The 13,684-nt window shown below is 41.9% G+C and overlaps 1 protein-coding gene across 6 annotated transcripts in view; it reads left to right on the forward strand.

Moving 5' to 3' along the window:
• Nucleotides 1-13,684, forward strand: part of LMO1 (LIM domain only 1) — a 241,986-nt gene that overhangs the window by 173,474 nt on the left and 54,828 nt on the right. The window contains exon 1 of one of the 6 annotated variants that reach the window (XM_030199505.1): nucleotides 8,678-8,760. The exons of the other annotated variants lie outside the window; for them this stretch is intronic. The gene's annotated coding sequence lies outside the window, so the exon portion shown is untranslated. Of the gene's footprint in view, nucleotides 1-8,677; nucleotides 8,761-13,684 lie in introns of those variants that run through there. 6 annotated transcript variants of the gene reach the window in all.

Genomic DNA, 13,684 nt, shown 5'->3' on the forward strand with positions numbered 1-13,684 from the left:
GCAAGTTTTGTTTTGCATTTCTCTTCTGCAAAATGAAATGGTAGGTTCTATAGATTAGTGGCAAAATGACTTTGGTCAGTGGCAGTCTCCATAGTCCACTCTGGATGCAGTGGGTGAAAGGAAACCATTTGCCACAAAAAGATTCCTGGTCAGAAGGACAACAGCGCTGTAAATCATGAGCCCAGGCCAATTTAGATTAGACTGTTCTGAAATTTTGCATCTTAACCAATTGCCTAAGAACACGCACACACACATCTTGTGTTTTGTACCCCTGAAGCAGCCATAGGACAAAACCTGGCACCATGTTGGATGACTTCATGCTGTTTACAATAAAAGGCATCAGATTTGATGCTGATTTTGTGAATTGACTATACCTCTGTTTTTCTACTTGGCCACTATTTCCAAATTCTGTAGCTCAAGATGGCAAGGGTGGCAGGGTAAAAATGACAGTGCCAAAAATCTAATTTTAAAAAACTGAATTTGACTGGTGTAGGTTGAGAATACACAGTGTAGAGAAAAGGCACTGACTGAAACACCTAGGAAATCTGGCTCTCTCATTTCATTTGACCATTTTTCACTGAAATATCAATGTCAGATATTACCTTGGCCTTATTTTAATATAATACTTAACTGGTGGTTAATGGGCTATTGCAATGGTCTGTAAGGAAGAGCATGGATAGCTATTTGTAGGTTCATATACAAGCAAGAAATGGAAATGCACCTGAAATTATACATGTAAGCCCTATCTTGGGCTGTCACTAGAGTAGGGCCACACTTCCCAGCTTATTTTCGAAAGAGAAAGACACCCATATTTCAACCCAAATCGGGAGATGGGCGTCCATTTCCCATGGGCACCAAATCGGTATAATCGAAACTCGATTTTTGGCATCCTCAACTGCAGTCTGTCATGGAGACGAACAAAGATCACGGAGCGTGTCGGAGGCGTGGCAAAGGCGGGACTAGGGCGTGGTTATCGGCCGAGGAGAGATGGGCGTCTTTAGCTGATAATCGAAACAAGAAGGGCGTTTTTGATGAGAATTTGGTCCGCTTTATTTGGACCCTTTTTTTTCAGGTCCAAGTCCTAAAAACCTGCCCCAACTGACCAGACGACCACCGGAGGGAATCGGGGATGACCTCTCCTGACTCCCCCAGTGGTCACTAACCCCCTCCCACCAACAAAAATCCACTTTACAAACTTTTTTTCCCAGCCTGTATGCCAGCCTCAAATGCCGTACCCACCTCCATGACAGCAGAATGTGTTCTATCCTCTGACAGCCTTTCCCTGGTTCTGATGTGGGTCTCGGGTGAGTGTGACACCTTTTCTGTTAAGGGCACTGCAGAGTCACATCAGCAATGCATTGTGGTGGGTGTAGGGTATTGGGCTCCGTGATTCCACTAGCTTGTGTTAAATGCTCACGATGTTGGTAGTTGGTAGGCTCTACTTCTATGGTGCTTTTCCCTCTGCTTACTGGGTCAGAGTGTGCCCTGTTTTGTTTCCGGTAGTCCATGAGGTAGTGGCCATTTGTGTAAGACACTTTCAGATCCCTTTCATGTGTTAGCCACGTTACAGCACTTAGTTCTTAGCTTGAATGTTGCTGAAAGAGAGGGCATTGTACACCATTCTGCCAGCTTGGACCTACTGCTAATCTCAGTACCAGCGAGACTCATTGCCAGTGGGGCATAACCTCTGATCTGCAGTTAACTGTGAGTAAAGATGCTTATTCAAATAAAGAACGTTTTCAGCGAGATTAGTCTTCAGGTGTCAACTGCTGTGCCAAGATTATACACCAGCAACAAGTCCTGTCCCTGGAGCACTTTTAGTGGGTACTGCAGTGCACTTCAGGCAGGCAGACCCAGGCCCATCCCTCCCCACCCGTAACACTTGTGGTGGTAAATGAGAGGCCTCTAAAACCCACTGTACCCACATGTAGTTGCCCCCTTCACCCCTAAGAGCTATGGTAGTGTTGTACATTTGTCCCTCCCACGGCCAAATGGCTTGGATTGGGACGTTTCTGAGCTGGGCATTTTTAGTTTCCATTATCGCAAAAAAAAAAAAACCCGCCCATCTCAGAAGGGACCAAATCCATGGCATTTGGTCCGTCTAAACCGTATTTTCGAAACGAAAGATGGACACCCATCTTTTTCGATAATACGGTCTGTTCCGCCTCTTCACATACCCGTTTTCGGACATAGACACCCATGGAGATGGGCGGCATTCGATTATGCCCCTCTTGGTCACCTCAGTGCCATAGCCCACATACTTTCTTCATGCTTTCTGTAACCCTGCTGTAAGTTATTTTTTGGGGGAGAAAGTTAGGCTCCAGATCAGCTGTAGAACTTCTGTGTCCTCTGTTAAATGACAGCCTGAAAACTGTTCTATCTTAATTTTACTGTCATAAATGGTGCAATAAAATGTTAACACTTTGAGCTCTTCTAGGACGTAGAAACTTAAATATCTATGTCCAATTCCTTGAATTTTCTTTTCTCTGGATCTTAATGTCCTCTGTGGTACCTAGGCCTCTTTGGATCTTAATGTCCTCTGTGGTACCTAGGTCTCTGTCTGGGCTCTGAATAGTAAAACTCCTACTCCTTGGTAAAGTCCCCTTCTCTCCCTGGGATCCTTTGTTCATGCACTTTATTTGGTTTTCATGGCTCTTGTTAGTTGAAGGAATGATTTACAACTTTCTCCTATGAGTGAACACCTTTACAGATAAACCTTCAGCTGCTTCCCCCCCCCCCCCCTTCCTCCCCCCATGACTGGTCCCAGTTGATTTATATGAATCTCCTTTTCTTTCTTTTTGAAACTTGTTGGTAGCTGGGAGGTTCCTTTTGACATTCCCCCCCCCCCCCTCCATTTGGGGGGATAGAAGTGGTGCACTGAACCCTACTTCCAATACTAACAAAAATGTAATTTAGCAGAAATGTCTCCAATCACTGTTTGTTTATACTCACACTGACCACCTCACTTAAACAACATCACCACCTAGTGATAATCTTCATGATACATGCAGATGCCATTTTGCTTTAAACATAAATGGTTTTCAGTCAGGTGGATCCAAGCTCTATTTAAAAAAAAAATCATCTGGAGATTATAGTTCTCATAGATTGCAAGAGTTTCCAGAAAAGAGGCTGAAGAAGGTAAGCATAGAACATGTTTTGAAGAAATTGCAAGAAACGGACTCAACTGATTGCTAGTGAGGAAGCAGCAGGGCCTGATCAGTTTGCACTAACGAAAACATTGTGACAGTTGAAGAACCAGGTAGTGAAGTGACCTCATTTAGGTGAGGAAGCCAGCACAAGTGTAGGCTTATTGCAAATATATTCAGGATGATATAGCCCAAATTTTTGGAAATTAGTCAAGTTTTGACAGTTATATGTAGAAAATAAGCTTTGTATAGTGTTTTTTTAAAACCATGTAGAAATTATCAGAGTTGAAGATCCAAGATGGCGACGATCTGACTTAGCGCTAACGGACGCGTTCTAAGTTGCGCTCAGCAGACCTGGAGAGAGTTACCTTACCCGTCATTGAGATAGGCAAGCGACGAGGGAAAGTCAGGGATGTTCCCTTGGACCCTGGCGGTAGACCTCCACTCTCCCAGCCGACGCTTGAACGCTTCGGAATAGCGTCTGGTGCTGGGCTGACTTCCACTCCTACAGCTGGCGTCAGCGTTTCTGCGCTGACCGAAAGTGGCGACGGGGCTTCCCTTAGCCCTGTCTTTCGTGCAGCACCTCCTCAACCAGGAAGTGAGAGCTTCCAGTCAAGTCCTGCAGCGTCCGCCCGAAGAGGTGAAGGGAGCGAGCAGGGAGGGAACCTGACGGAGGCAGAAAGATCATCTCCTGAACAACCAGATGAGCCAGAGCAGAAACCAGCTCCTGTGGCAGACTCTGCACTTGTGAGTACCCTGGAACAAGTTGTTCAAGCGTCTCCCCTGGTATTTAATGAGAGGAATTTTGAAAAACCTGCTGTAGTGACCTTAGAGTCACTTTGGGATCTAAATTCCACAACTCTCTCAACTTTACAATCAGCTATTTCAAAGAATACAGAAACTATTAAAGTTTTAGCTGAAGCTGCATTAAAACAAATACAAATTAATGAGGATCGTGCGACTGAAGTAAAAAGCCTCTCTCAAAAAGTTGAAAAAATGGAACTTGTGGAACAATCTTTAATTAAAGAAAGGAACTTTGCTTCTAGGCACATGGAATATTTGGAAAATCAATCCAAGAGACTTAACCTACGTATTATAAATTTTCCAAAATCACCTCTTATATCACCTGTCCAAATGGTTAAGAAATACCTTGTTGAAATTCTGGGAATGCCCGAGACTTCGTTGCCACTGATTACAAGGGCATATTATTTTCAAGGTACTGGGCAAGTCCCAGAAAATTTAAACCCTCAAAATCCAATGAATTTAACGGCCTTCCTGGAATCTTCTCTGGAGGTAGTCACCCAAAGAACCACTTTGTTGTTGACCTTTGCACTAGAATTAGATAGAGATGCAGTTCTCAGATTTTCCCTAAGACATTTGAATTCTTTATTTCTAGGTTCAAAAGTACGGGTTTTCCCAGATTTATCTAGGGAAACCCAAAAGCGACGTAAGTCATTTCTTGCTTTGCGTCCAAGGGCAATAGCCCTGGGAGCAAATTTTCTTTTGAAATGTCCTTGTGTGTGTAGGATTTTACTCCACACTAAGCAATATCAATTTTTTGAACCTAATCAGCTGGATAATTTTCTTAAAAGTAAAGAGAGTGTTGTTGTGAGACTTTAGACCTGAATGTAACACTGTATAGCAATTTGGAGTGAGTCCACAGGGCAAGACGCAGTCTTTGATTTAAATAGATTTGTTTAAAAGCATGGTTTTTTCATAGCTTGATAATTTTCTAAATTCTTGGATCATTTCTTGTTAAATTGTGGACGATGGAAGTGTGTCAATTTCTTCTTTTTTTTTTTATTTCCTTATGATATTTCATAAATAGTGTATTATTATTCTTGTTTGAATATTATGTATATTAAATTATCTTTAAAAATTAAAAAAAAAAAAAAAGAAATTATCAGAGTTAATTTTATGATGGACTTATACATTGAAAGCAAAAATAGAGTTAATGGAGCAAAAGGGAAGTGCTTCTGCATTCACCCAATCTAAAATGCCCATTGTTATACGGAGTGTCTCGGCAGTAAATCAGGAATCATTGTAAAACCTCCAAAATGGCTGGTGGGGATGCCCAAGCCCCACCAGCTGAAGAGATCTGCTGCCCAAGCTCCCCTTTCATGTTGCCTGAGCAGTGAGGAAGTTGTCAGCATGCTTCAGTTGCTGACGCTGGCACTCCTGTGTCATAAACTGAACTGAGTATGCATGTGAGTGCCAGCATTGGAGTCTGAAGTATGCTACTGACTTCCTTGCTGCTCAGGCAGCATGGTGGGGAACTCAGGCAGTAGATCTCTTGAGCTGGCGGGGCTTCGGCATCCTCAGCAGAAAAGGTAGGACGCAACACTGCGGCGGCAGTGGGCAGTTGGGGAGAATAGCTGAGAAGCAATGTGTGGCCTAGGGATGCTGTAAAAAAATAATTACTAGACACTTCGGGCACCATAACCAAGAAAGTTATAGGAACCTCTACCCTAGGGTATATCTAGTACTGCAGAAATAGAATTGTCTTTTTCTGGAGTTTCCATCCTATATCCTATATAATAATTCTCACCTCCAACAGGATGTGCTTGGGACCGTGCCTGCCGGAAGTGGTCTGCTAGGCAGGCAAGCACTGACCTCAGTGACCTCAGTGACAGACAATTTGGCAAAGCAAAACAATCTGAGTGCTGGCCATTAGGACACAGGGTTGATAGGAGAGTTTTAAAAGACTGAAGGAACTGAAAGTGTTAAATGGGGGGAGGGGGGGAGTTCTGAACCACTGAAAGACATGAACATTTGGGAAAGGAAAACAATCTGAATGCTGGCCATTAGGACACAGGGTAGATAGGAGAGTTTTAAAAGACTGAAGGAAACGAAAATGTTGTTAAACTGGAGAAGGGGGGGGGGGGGAGAGTTGTGAATGACTGAAAGACATGCAAATTTGGGACAGGAAAACAATCTCAATGCTGGCCATTAGCACAAAGGGTACATAGGACAGTTTTAAAAGACTGAAGGAACCAAAAGTGTTTGGGGGGGGGGGGGGGGGGGGGCAAGTTCTGAATGAATGAAAGAAATGAAAATTTACGAGAGGAACACAATCTGAATGCCGGGCATTTGTACACAGGGTAAATAGGACACTTTAAAAAGAAATGAAGGACGTGAAAGTATTACATCTTGGGGGAGGGGTGAGGAGGAAAGCGGTGGGGTATCCGGATACTGGGCGTTAGGGCCACGGGGGTACATAGACTTTTGAAAGCCTTAAGGAACCCAAAGTGTGGGAAGGAGGAGGAAAAGGAGGGGAGGGAACGGGGTGAGGGGCATTAGGAACAGGGGAGGGGGCCCTGTCACACACTCTCATTCTCACACACACACACTGTCACACAGACAGTCTCACTCTGTCACACACCCGCACATTCACTCTGGCTCTCTCTCTCAAACAAGGAAAACCTTGCTAGCGCCCGTTTCATTCGTTCCAGAAATGGGCCTTTTTTACTAAAAGTTCATAATAAGTCAAGGGGAACCAAACCTTGTGTACTTTCTGGGCAGGAACTGAAGACACTATAGGGACTTTTAAGCAGAAGTGCAGTAAAGTGTTGCAATTACCATACACGTAGCAAAACATTAATGCACAACTGCAAAGCCTCTGTGGCAACTAGAGTATTTCCAGCATCTCTCCATGTAGTTAACATGCAACAAAAAGATTTTGCACTTTTAACTGCATGACAGATAATAGATAATCGGTGCACCTACATTGAGGTGGCATTATAGGTTCTAATTTATCTGCTGTGGTGGCAGTTAACATATGGTAAGTTATTGTGCATTAACAGCAAGGTACAGTCCACAATAGGCACTTAGGTGCCCAACTGCCATGCTGTGAGAGCTTATTCTATAACAGTAACTGGGTACCCAGTGTGTAACCTGGTATCAGTATCCCCAACAATTAACGTGTCCATAGTTACACTAGCCATACACCTGGCATAACTGTGGTCCCATAAATGCAATAAGGGCATGTGTATCTTATAGTAGTCTAAGTTGCATGCATAAGTGGTAGCTCTGCCCATGCCTCTTCCATGCACCACCCCGTTGCATTAACACCCCTACAACTTGCCTGTGCCCTTACTGATGTTCACATATTTGAAAGGTATTAATCTGCAAACAAACATTTTCCAGAGACAGAAGGCGGTAGAACTAGAGGACATAAATTGAGGTTGAAAGGAGGCAGACTCAGGAATAATGTTGGGAAGTATATTTTCATGGAGAGGGTGGTAGATGCCTGGAATGCCCTTCTGCGGGAGGTGGAAAAGATGCAAACAGTAACAGAGTTCAAAAATGTGGGGACAAATACAAAGGAATCCTGTTTAGAAGGAAAGGATCCAAAGAAGCTTAGCAGAGATTAGGTAGGAAAGCAAGTACAGAGCAGACTTCTACAGTCTTTGCCCTGATCAAGGATCACACCATACCATATATAATGAGCCCATTTTGTTGGGCAGACTGGATGAACCGTACAGGTCTTTATCTGCCATCATCTACTATGTTACTATGTTAGTGCTTAGTTGCTTTGCTGCCACTTACCAGTGAACGTGCTGGTGTTCTATGCATTTATATGTGCGACACATTAAATATGGGTGCCCAATAATAGAATTGTCCTTCATGAGCATAAATTGCACATGCTAACTGTCTAGCCAGTGTATTAATTGCTAACACACTCTAATTCATGAATTAAGTGCTTAACGCACATTTAGTAAAAGGTCACCTATGATTTCCTTCCTGCGGCTCTGTGAGGGTAAATCTAAATGTAACATGCTGTGTAGAGATGCACAATCTGCCATGATTAGCATTTGTTGCTTGTGTTTAATACTAAAATGAAAAGGTCATTGATGGGTTGCTCAAGATAGAATGCTAATGTAACTGTCAAATGGACATCTGGAGCAGAATCCACAGACAGGAACAAAGAGTCGTATATGAGCACCTGTGTCATGGCAATATGGTAAATGACAGCAGATAAAAACAAAAATTGTCCAATCAGTCTGCCCAGCAAGGATTTTTTTTAATTCCCCTCCCCCACTCCCATTTCAGGAAAATGTACCTACAGACTTGAGAAGTTGAGATAGACCGACAGTTCTGAACGGAGGAGTAGCCTAGTGGTTAGTGCAGTGGACTTTGATCCTGGGGAAGTGAGTTCGATTCCCACTGAAGCTCCTTGTCACTTAACCCTCCATTGCCCCTGGTACAAAATAAGTACCTGAATATATGTAAACCGCTTTCAATGTAGTTGTAAAAACCTCAGAAAGGCAGTATATAAAGTCCATTTCCCTTTTGCCCTTCACCCCATGTCTCCTGTACAGCCTTTCAGAGTAATATAGCTGCCTGAAAGCTAACCCTTGACAGTTTGGAAAGCACAATGAAGTTTAGAGCTGTAAACTCTGCTCCTTGCAGGTTATCACAGTGCTTTGTTTCCATCCTCTTGCCACAAGGGATCCATCTGTATATACCACTTAATTTTTAATAAAGTATTCTTTGTCTCCCTCCTTCCAGAAGGCATTCCAGGGATCCATAAAAATGTTGACATTCCCGAGTCCAATCCTTTAGATCTTCTATTGTGATTTCTAGTTCTAGAACTTCCTTTCTACTGCCAAAGGTTTGTGCATTAATATCTTTTTTGAGAATTTGAATGTTCTATTGCATTTTCTCAGGTCCAGTTTGACACTACTTTTTGACACATCTTTCAGCTGACTAATCATGGTGCATGCTCAGGGCAAAATATCCAGTTCTGTCCACTCTGTGACAAACAAACATCACACAAAGCAAGGAGTAGGGTGGGGTGGCGTATCCAGAAAACATAAGGGAGACGCTGAAGTTCTTGTACATGAGATAAACTCAAAAAGACTTGACACAGTGGCTGTGTTTCAGCGCAAAAGTACCTGCCTCAGGAATCTGTAAGTTTGTACACTGTCTTTTTTACTGTCCATCCAATTCTGCATACAGGGAGATTGGCTAGCAACCGTATACCAAGTAATGGTCAGTTTCCAAAATAAAGTAAAACGCAGAAATGTGACCATCCAAACACGTCAGGAGATCAAGGATAAGCGCACTGAAACCACACCAGGAACAGATTTTCATTGAGATGAGTCACTGCATTGTGAACAGAGTCACAAAGAAGAGGGTAACAGCATACAAAAGTCAACAGAAATACAAAAAGCAAACACTGGGCCTTCAGGAAAAGAGAACAATGTAATCCTTTATTCCAAAACATGACCCGACATGGGCCATGTTTCAGCGCACAAACGCCTTCCTCAAGGGTCAGAAAGGGTCCTATAGGTGTAAGCATGTGAGATCAAACTAGCAATCTGGGTATATATCCCAAAATCTGCTAATCATCCGTACAAACTTCAAGACGAACTTCAAAACGCCGTTGGTAAAAAAAAAAGAAGGCATTAGGTTACACCGAATTATGGCCCAAGTCTGGTTATCAATAAAAGAGTACTTGTTCCATTCTTGAAAGCCGTTTGTGCTTCTTTTTGGACTGTTTGTACTGTGTACTTTAATCTTCTCCATTTCATAGTATACCACTTAGCTCCAACAGTCATGATTTGAATCAAGCAAGCATGTTGATTTATTTATTGATTTATGGATTTAATAAATGTATTTATTAGGATTTATTTACCGCCTTTTTGAAGAAATTTACCCAAGGCAATATACAGCAGGAACAAGAAGATCATAGGCAGTAGAAAAGCACAGCAGTAAAAGTATTCAGATAACACAAGTGTGGCTTAGTGTGCTACTTACAATGTAAACACAATATGCAATAAAACATTCAAATAGCATAGTGTGTAAGCAAAGTTGGAACACAGAGTGATAGGAGTTAGGAAATAAGGGGGCTAATTTAAAGAAAGCTGCACATTAAGTCAGAAAAGGTGTGTGAAAAATTATCTCAGCTGGGCTTGTCTAACCTTTTCCTATTGAGGGGCCACATTTTATATTTTGGTAACATTTGAAGGGCCAAAACTTACATTGTATTTTGCCACATGTTTTGTCAAATAGTGGAAAAATACAGTGGTGCATTGTCCCCTTCCCAGCCTTCAACCAGTCTCCCTTACCTGGCTTCAGCTGCAGAAGAAACAGTTTCCTGATTTCCAAATATGAGATAGCGCTCTCGCTCTCTCATGTACCCCCCCCCCCCCCCAATCTATTTACCCTCACCTGGTTTCAACTGCAGAAGAAACAGATTCCTGTAGTCCATAGGTTTGACAAGCCTGATCTCTGCTAAAGTAGTGGTAAGTGAGACCTGGTAGAATACCATGTTTGTGGCCAGTATTAGTTATGTGTCCATCTAACCAGTAAGTTAGTTGCTTCTTCCATTAAAGGCTTGTGAGAAGAGTCAAGCTTTCATCTGCTTCCTGAAGTAGAGAGTCTTGTGGTGAGTGAAATCTCTCAGGGAGTTTAGACACTGTTAGGTTGTGATTTTTTTCTCTCTCCAATTTTAGTAACTAAGAATACTATTAAACTCTCTGGGCCAGATATTCAAAAGGGTTTAATTGAGCAGGAGAGGAACTTGCCTGGTTAAATCCCGCTGAGTGAGCCGGAAGCCAATATTGGTTAGTGTTGCTAAATATGACCGCTAACCTGGTTAGGGGCAGACTGGGTGTGGAATTAAGGCAAAGCATCAACTTAACCAGCAGACTGAAAAATCACCACTAACCAGCTATGTAACCACATAAAGTTGGGACGGCAAAACAGCTGAGATCAGTTCTTAAAGATTTATCACCCAGCCAGATCGATGAATGCAGGTTTATTAGCCATCCCAGCACTATGAAAAATTAATTTTGAAGAAACGAGACAAAAAAAAAGTTTTCCATGATGCTTTACTGGGACAGATCAGGCTGATGTCAGATACTAGTCAATTTAAAAAAATTACTGAAAACACACTTATTCTGTTTAGCATTCTAGAACTGAGAATTATTAGGAGTTTTTTTTTTTAGCAGTCTCTAGAGGTTAATTTTATTTTGGTGAAGATGGGGATGTTTTTATTTTTGTTGTTGTTAATGTAATTTGTATGTTTTTGTATTTTGTTTGGGATTCTGTATGTTTCCCTGTTGTCCGCATACTTATATGCAGAATATAAATGAATAAACTAAACTTATGTGGTGAGTTAACTGGGAACTGGTCTGAATATTAACCGGTGCCCAGTTTACTTCCGGGTCTGCAGACATACCCAGATATTGAATTTCTGAGATTAGTTCTTCAGTTAACCAGCTGCTTACCTTCGCAGGCTGAATATCAGGCCCTCTGTTGTTGTTAGCTGCCACCACCCATTACAGAAGGGTGTTTGTGCTTCCTTCACTATTTCTGTTTTTTTTTTTTGTTTAAATAAACTACTTCGATTTTTAAATTCTGCAGTTGGTGTTTCTTTTAAACACTGACTACAGCATACCTATTCCATATTGACCAATGTCTGGATATTGGAACTGAATATGGCATGTCATGCTACTTTGTATACTCCTCTGTGGGCCTCCTGAGGGCACCAATGATGCCTTCCTGGACACTCTCTGATTCTCATTCTGGCTCTTATTTGTGGCACAAATTCTCTCACTATAGGGTTACAGTTCAGTTCCATCTTGTTCCTACTTTCTGGTACAAAAGCTAAGGCCTAAGACTCTTACCCCCTTCCCACTATATCTTACTAATTCCCCCCCCCCCCCCCCAATCCAATAGTGAATTACTGTCCCTTGCTGATAGATCTTCTAAACATGCTTTCTGTTTGCAGGAAAACTCATCTCCTTCATATCCTTATCATTGATTTGTCTTTTGGACAGACTTTGCATTGCTGAGACATGGCTAGCAGATTCTGATTTGTCCTACTGTAACTACACCAAATCTGTCCCCCTGACTGCAAGTTCTTTATTCACCTCAAATTCTAAGAAAGGGTGATGGCCTAGCTATAATTTACTCCCCAGTTTTATCCCCTTACTCTGTTCAAACCTTCTAACTTGGTGGAAGGCTTATCTTTCTCCCTACCTGGCTCTCCAACACTACCCTTCCTCCTAATCTATCAACAACCTACTATTATTAATTATCTCTTTAAGTTCTGTCCCCTTCATACTAGGAGACTTTAATGTTCACATCTTTGATCACCAAAACTACACAAGCATATTTAATTTCTTTATGACCTGGATCTTGTTCAACTTATTACCCCCACACACAATGCTGGTCAAACACTTAACACTTCTAAACACACCAAATTGATCTCAAAGATTCAAACTCTTCCAGTCCCCTGGTTTGACCACTACCTTTTTCATCTCTCCTTGACTCATTGCTCACAGATCTATATGATCTTTATCCCACAACCAAATACCATTGAATAACTAATATCACACATGAGACCTGCATGGCCAGTTGTCCTCCAATGCCTGGTGACTTCGACACCCTACCCTGGAACAACAGGTGTCCTCACTACATGCCAATCTGGCTTTGACCATGTCACCCCTCCCCCCCATAGCTTGTAAACCATCCACTAAATGTTCACACCCATGATATTGTCCTCATCTTTGCTTTCTGAGAAGACAGCTGCATAACTAGAATGCAAATGGCACTATTCACACTCTGTTAAACATCTGTAGGCATATAGAGAACTTGTTTGCATATATCATAACTCTCTGAATGATGCTAAGAAAGAATACTATACTGAGAGACCCCAATTCTAGTAGACTTATAAATTCCTCAAGAGACAATCTTCCTTTTTATATCCGCAAGCCCTTTGATGGATGATCTCACCTCAGGATTCATCCAGAAAATTAATTGCAGACCATCTTCCCCCAATCACAATCAGGCCAACCCACACCCATAAACTCGAATGTCTGTGCTGATGGCCTACAAATACCTTTGACCGCTACTACTATCCCTACCTCTTCTGTTGCTCTGGGCAGTCTCCACACTTTTAAACTTGCATATCTAGAACCCTGGCTATCCTATGATCATCCTCTTCCCTGCCTGACTCTCTATTCACACACCTGTTTAAACAATTCTCCCTTTTTTTACCTGACTGTTCATTTAGCATTCATGTTCTATATATATTACCAATTGTATATGTATTCTGAAATGACATAAGCCATGACGGAAAATTGTAAGCCACATTGAGCCTGCAAATAGGTGGGAAAATGTGGGATACAAATGCAACAAACAAACAAATAAATAAATAATTAAATTCCAAGTATCTTTTCTACAATTCTTGGGCACCATCATTCTTACCAGCATTCAGACTGGAATATTCCCAGCTCAATGGAAATAGACCAGAGTGCTGCCCTGAGTGAAAGATCCTAAAGCTGATGTATTAAACCCATAAAACTATCATTCCATTTCTAATCTATCCTTGTCGAAATTGACTGAAAAGGTTTTTAGATAGTGTTAATGCTTTTCATTCAAACCAAGCTGGCTTTTGGCAGTATTATAGTACAGAACATACCTTACTAGCATTCGCTGAATTTATTAATCTCGCGCTTGACTTTGGCAGAAAGGTCCTCCTGCTTTCTCCTGACCCCTTCACTGCTTATCAGACCTGCATATTG

This window comes from Microcaecilia unicolor, chromosome 4 (assembly GCF_901765095.1).
Source record: "Microcaecilia unicolor chromosome 4, aMicUni1.1, whole genome shotgun sequence".
NCBI lineage: Eukaryota > Metazoa > Chordata > Amphibia > Gymnophiona > Siphonopidae > Microcaecilia > Microcaecilia unicolor.